This window comes from Erythranthe guttata, chromosome 11, assembly GCF_056151865.1.
Source record: "Erythranthe guttata isolate IM_541 chromosome 11, IM_541, whole genome shotgun sequence".
Classification (NCBI taxonomy): Eukaryota; Viridiplantae; Streptophyta; class Magnoliopsida; order Lamiales; family Phrymaceae; genus Erythranthe; species Erythranthe guttata.
Window position 1 is genome coordinate 15692054 of NC_142543.1, and position 6773 is coordinate 15698826.

A 6773-nucleotide genomic window follows, 5' to 3' on the forward strand; every position below is an offset into this window, starting at 1 on the left:
TTAAATAATATAGAGTAGTAACATGTTCGGTTGACGACGACCATTCAATTTATCTGAAACAACATAATTTATATTTGTGATTTGTGAAAATTCACATGCATCATATCACAAGTATAAATTCACCAATTTATTGATTAGTACTACATTTTCTCCACCCATATAATAGAGTAATTAATACTATGGCCCTAATAACAAAACCTTTGATTTTCAACGTAACGAGGCGAAACCCAGAGCTAATCCTTCCGGCGAAGCCGACACCCCACGAATTCAAACCCCTCTCCGATATAGACGATCAAGAGGGCCTCCGTTTCCATGTTCCGTTCATACAATTATACCGGAGTATTCCCTCCGTCGAAGCGGACCCCGTTGAGGTTATCCGTAAAGCTATTGCCAAGGCTTTGGTTCCTTACTACCCATTTGCCGGGCGGCTGAGGGAGCACGCCGCCAGGAAGCTGGTGGTGGAGTGCACCGGCGAGGGGGTTATGTTCATTGAGGCGGATGCTGATGTGGCGTTGGAGCAGTTTGGTGATGAAATTCGACCGCCGGTACCATGCCTTGACGAGCTGCTTTATGACGTCCCCGGTTCCGGTGGAATCACTAATTGTCCTTTATTGCTTATTCAGTTATGTATATAAGTATATATATTTAATTGTGTTCTCAATTATACCCTTTCGTGTTGCCGTCGAAATCCACTAGTTAGTCATGATCATCCTTTGTTACTACAAACATGCTAATTTGTGACAACCCTAATTTCCATCCTTTCGGACGATGAAGTGACATCTTCAGCATTGAGTATTTATGTGAAATTCGGTGTGTAGAGGGAAATTTTAGACCTTGGCTAATACTGGTGTTGCTCTTTTTAATCTATACCGAATTGTCTCAATGTGGCCCTCGTTCTTAGTTGTCGGATATTTGACATTAACACCGTTTGACCTAAGATGTGAAATTACAAAAACGCCACATCTCCGAGTTTAAATAATTACTCCCTCCTTCCCTTAATATTTGTCACTTTTGCCATTTTTTCATATTTCAAATTATTTGTCATTTTATTATTCAAATAAATAATTAATTGCAATTTTTCAATTTTGCCCTTCATCACTCATAATTAATTGAAATATAATTATTTAAAAATTAATTAATGGTATGGGCATTTTAGTGATTTACTATACTTTTTGCTACTATCTATGCATATTTATTGAATTTCTTAATATGTGTGCAACTAAGAAAAGTGACAACTATTGAGGGAAGGAGGGAGTATTAAAAAAGAAATTTAAAAATTCAAGACAACGAGAAAACATAGTTCACGACGCCAGCCACAATTTTTTTTTTTTAATAATTATTTAAACTGGGAGGGGTGATATTTTTTGTAATTTTTAGAAATAGATCAAACTGTGTTAAGGTCAAAGATCTGAAAACTAAGGGCGAGGGCCACATTAAAACAATTTTTCAAATACAAGGGGCAAATCGATCCAATCAGGAGTAGAAGGGGGTAAAATGATATCGAGCCAAAGTACAGGGAAAGTGAAATTTATCCTTTTTATTATCACTCTTGAACTCGCACCTAATTTTTGCAGGTCACGCGCCTGAAATGCGGTGGGTTCATCTTCTCCCTCCGCCTCAACCACACAATATAATGAGTGACGGTACCGGAATCGCCGAATTTATGTCTGCCGTAGGAGAATTCGCTGCTGAAGCCCCTTCAATACAACCAATTTGGGAAAGGCACATCCTCAGCGCGCGTAATCCGCCACGCGTGACATGCACGCACCACGAGTACGATGACGTTGTTAATAATATCCCAATTATACTCGACGACGACATGGTGCACCGCTCCTTCTTCTTCGGCGCCCCCGCAATATCCGCCCTTGACGGCCGCCTGCCGCCACACCTACACCGCAACTGCACCAAGTTCGAACTCCTGACAGCCTGCCTATGGCGCTGCCGCACGATCGCTCTCTCCGGACCCTAACAAAGAGGTCAGGATCCTATGCATCATAAACTGCCGGAAGCGGATCAATCCTCCACTCCCTGCTGGGTACTACGGGCCTACGGCAACGCTTTTGTTTTAGTGGCCGCCATTTCCACCGCGGAAAGCCTATCCAAAAATCCATTTCATTACGCGGTGGAACTCGTGATGAAGGCGAAAACAAAGGCAACGGAAGAGCACGTTAAATCGGTGGCGGATCTTCTGGTAATCAGAGGTCGGCCCCATTTCACATTGGTTGGGAATTACGCGGTGTCCGATATAAGGCATTAGGGCTTCGGAGATGTCGATTTTGGATGGGGCAAACCCGTTTATGGAGGCCCGGCGAAAGGCGAAGTCGGTGTTGTACCCGGGTTATCGAGCTATTACGTACCCTTCAAAAATAAAAAGGGTGAGAACGGGATTATTGTTCCCATTTCCTTACAAAAGAACGCCATGGATGTGTTCGTGAAGGAGCTCGAGATCATGCTGAAAAATGATAACGAGAATCGGGTGTGTTAGAATTTATTTCGTGCAAATATTAATTATTTGTGTCTGATTCAGTTTTTCGTTACTAGCGCGTGAAGTGTTGCAACAGTTCGTGAAACAGTTTGTAAAAACAGAATTAAACGAAACACAAATTTAATGTGGTTCGTATACAATTGTAGCCTACATCCACGAGGATCTGCAAAAAACGAATATTCACTATTTTAGTTTTACAGGCACAATATTAGGACTTAAACAGTAAATTAAATACTCCCTCTTTATCTTGATGCCGTTCTTGTGCAATACTCAAAACTAGTAACTCCAATTATGCCAGCCTCCTCTCCGCTCGGTTGAACTCCCTTCAACGCTGAATCCCTTCAGTCGGCGGATTGATCTTCTCCCGAGATCTGTTTAAGCCCCTCTCCCGAAGAATCGGTCTTCTTTTTGTATAGAAGAAGCAAACTTGTGATAATTCTTGAATCTTGGTGTCTTCACCACAAAGCCTTGAAGCTGATATATTTTCTATGAAAATCACGTATCACGATGGAGCAATTCTTTTTCTTTACAAAATATTGCTTTTTATAGTTTTTTTCTCCAACAAGGATTACTGCCTAATTTAGCATCGAATAAATTGGAGTTATAAAAGTATTTACCTTTAAACACTTTAGTTGCTAGTGATGTGGGACTGGTCAGAATCCTCTATCCATGTTTAGCCAGAAACGCAAGGTTAAACGCTTGAAGCTCCCGAAAACCCATACCACCATTATTTTTTGCTCGAGCTAGTTTACTCCATCTCATCCATCGAATACTTATGTCTCCGTTCCTTTTCCAACCCTCCAAATTTTTTTATATTTTATTGCTATTAATATGAGGATCTAGAATTTCTTTTATTTTATTTAGAGCAACTCGAATGGAGAGACATCAAAATGGAGCATTAAACATTCATTTGATACTTGATATAATACTTTGATACTTCTAGAAAAAAAATTCACTCCAACCACAAGTATCAAATAGATTATCAAATTTTAAATATATGAATAATTATATTATTAAATGCCACGTGGCAAATTGTGATAGGTTAATAGAGTGGTTACATTTTTGATACCTCATTTTCCAGGGAGTATTTTTGCACCTCGGGGTGGTTGAATATCAAAATAGTTCTCCCTTTAATACCTCCATTGGAGGAGGATTTTTTAATTTTGGAGCATCAAAGTGGTAGTTTTTTAGTTTGATACCCCATTTAGTTCCTCCATTGGAGTTGCTCTTATTGTATAGCATAAAATTAAAGAAAAATTGGCAACAACCCAGTAAAATATATTTTTTTAGATAACACTGTGTTTGAATATTTTGAATTTGCTAAAAAAACTCTTGGACAACTTATTTTGGACATCTTAGACTAAAAATAGACATCTTAGTTAGAGAGCTTAGATTGAAAATAGAGAGTCTAGTTAGACTAAAAATGGACAACTTAGTTAGAAAATTTATACTGAAAATTTAGACATCTTAGACTGAAAAAGAGAAATACGTCCGATGACAAAAACCTTTCCCACTGCTTGGTTGGCGAAAATTAGGCGGTCGGCGGTGCGAGACTGGTAAGGAGAGGCGGAGAAATGGAATAGAAATACCAATTTTAGAGTTAATATGTTTTTTTTAGTACAAATGAGGTGGAGGTGAACGAAATATTCAGTCTAAATATTTGTTTTGAGTCTAATGTCACGGTCCGCCAGTTTTGGCCCAATCCTTTGCCAGATTCTTTTGGGTTGGAGAGATTAATGAGTTCAAAACTTAGCTCAAATAGGGTTAGGCCCAAGTTGGCCCAAGTGTACATAGAGTTGGTAGAAATTCTTGAAGGATTATAAAACTTTCTAGAACCCTCCATTTGTAGATATTTTGTAAGAATTCTTTGGAGTGTTCTAGTGAACAACTCCTAACCATTAGATCAAATAAATCTACACCGTCCATTAAGGAGCTGGCCTAGTATAAATAGGAGTAGGAACTTCATTTGTTAGCATTCCAACAAATCCAAGAAATCCAAAGCACTCAAATACAAGTACTTTCCTACAAAGCTCTCGTATCTTCTTAAGTTCTTTGTTCGTTTTTTCATCACTTAGCATTCGCAACACTTTGGGGAAAGTTGACTTAGTTATAGCTACCCTATTGTGACCACCGGTGACCAAGCTTACTTTGGTCGCTAGAAGTTTTAGCTACCATTTTCTAACTTTTAGCGACCATACAAAATCGTCACTAAAACCAATATTTCTTGTAGTGTTCGTTGTTAAGAGAACAAGTTCGTGACATTAAGCTCTCTAACTAAGTTGACCGAACAAAAGTTTGCCTGGTCGACTTTTAGTCAAATGGAAAAATTATGACTGTTCTGATATGAACGAAAATTAGACAATTTTCGCACTTTCCCCCTTCAAAATGTTATTTTGTTGCACGTTTCCCCGATAGCCCAATTCCGATGGTTTGTTCACCGAAATTGATTGCACGTTGCCCCTTAAAATATTATTTTTTTGCACATTTGCCCCTCCGATTTTTTTTGTTTGGTTGGGGTTTAATTCGATTGATTAATTCCAGATTAAAAGGGACAAGAATGGGATGGTACAGTGTCATCCACACCCCGGTGAATTTTCGGAGAAATCGAAGCCATTTTAGCATAGCTATTTCATGGGCTTGCAACGGAAACAACAAGGGAGTACTATTAATCCTAAGGAAAGCCAATTACAAGTCGATTTAAGAACAACGGTTGATGAATTTATCAATTATGACGTATACGAATACGCATCGTGGAAGGATAACATGTTAATTCAAGTATTCCATATAAAGCAAAAAGAGATACCTACTTTCGTCTTCCCCGGTGGGGTCCGCCCCCCTCAACCAATCAGAGAGAGACGCCTTTCGGTGTTCAACAAATTGCTAAAATAAAGTAACTGAAAATTAATATTAAATAAAACTAACTTTATCAATCTTGATTTTTTTAGCAAAAATTCGTGTTAATACGACGTTATATATAATAAACCTTATGTGAAAAGATTGATCTGTGATACCCTGAAATTGTTGGAATTGAGAAATTAATATAGGAAAATAAATAATGTTGGAAAGTAATTTGACCCCATTCTTAGGTTAATTACCCCTTCAATTACACTTGCACATCATACCAATCCATTTGATATTTGTATTTTATCAAGATCCCCTCATTTGCTATTTAAATTAGGGTTTATTAGGGATAACTCCCTTGTTTATATTTTTTAATGAGGTAGATCCAATTTTTTTTTCCTCTTTTTGAGATAGACCCAATTTTGCCAACTTGGCAAAATATATTATATAATTTTCCTTTAATACCCCTGTTTTATTTTTAAACGGCATTTATTTCCTTTACTACGTGATTTGAGATTTGCTGATACGTTGCCTAAAATCACGGAATAAAATTGCGTGAGATCATTGGCCGTTATATCAAATCGTGTACAATATTTTTCGAAGGTTCTCTTCAGCGTTCCAACGGTTCTTTATCGTCTTTGAAGATTTCTGCACCGTCGTTGAAATAGGATCGAATTTGAGCGTTCGTTGTTGGACGTTGTTAACCGGGTATGAATGCGTTATTCGTTTTTATTTTTCGCTCAATGTCTAGGATTGTCGATTACGGTGGTTAGAAATTTTAAGAGTTGTGTTGATACTTGGCTCTATGAAGTAGAACGTTTTTTAACAAAATTACATCGTCATATATACATCGTTATTTTTGGCGGATGATGTTTGTTTGGAAGAGGATTGACAGAGTTAGAAGAGGATGATTCACGCAGATCGGACCAGAGTTGTTTTATATGAGCTTCGTAGTTGGTTTATGCAATAATCGGAATAATTGTCCGCTGTGGTCGAGTTCATGTTTTTGATCCCGATCGATAGTTGGTTTATTTGTTTATAACAGCCGATTTAAGTGTGCTGGGTAGTACATTAAAATATAGTTCGTAGTTTTTTTTAAATTAGCGTATGGATTTTGCATTTTAAGTTCATTTTTGATGATATTAATGTATTGTCATTCAAATGTATTTGCAGTCTATTTAATCATTTTTTAGTATTCTGCATTTTTTATTTTGTTTCATGATTTTAGGTTTTTTCGATGGCGAATTTCGTAAGGATTTTGTTGAGGTTTGGTGGGTTGGTTGCTATAAAGAGGTGTTTACGATGTAATGGCTCGGTAACTTCGGTTAAGTTTTAAACCGTTGTAATACAGTAGTATACTATTATGAATACCGTATGATACTACCGTTATCATTTTATTATACTATTATGAGATTATTAATGTACTAGAGTTTTTTAACTCGACATA

General features: G+C 37.5%; 1 pseudogene; it reads left to right on the top strand.

Moving 5' to 3' along the window:
* On the top strand, positions 1-2680 carry LOC105953378 (benzyl alcohol O-benzoyltransferase-like; annotated as a pseudogene).
* The last annotated feature ends 4093 nt before the right edge of the window (positions 2681-6773 follow it).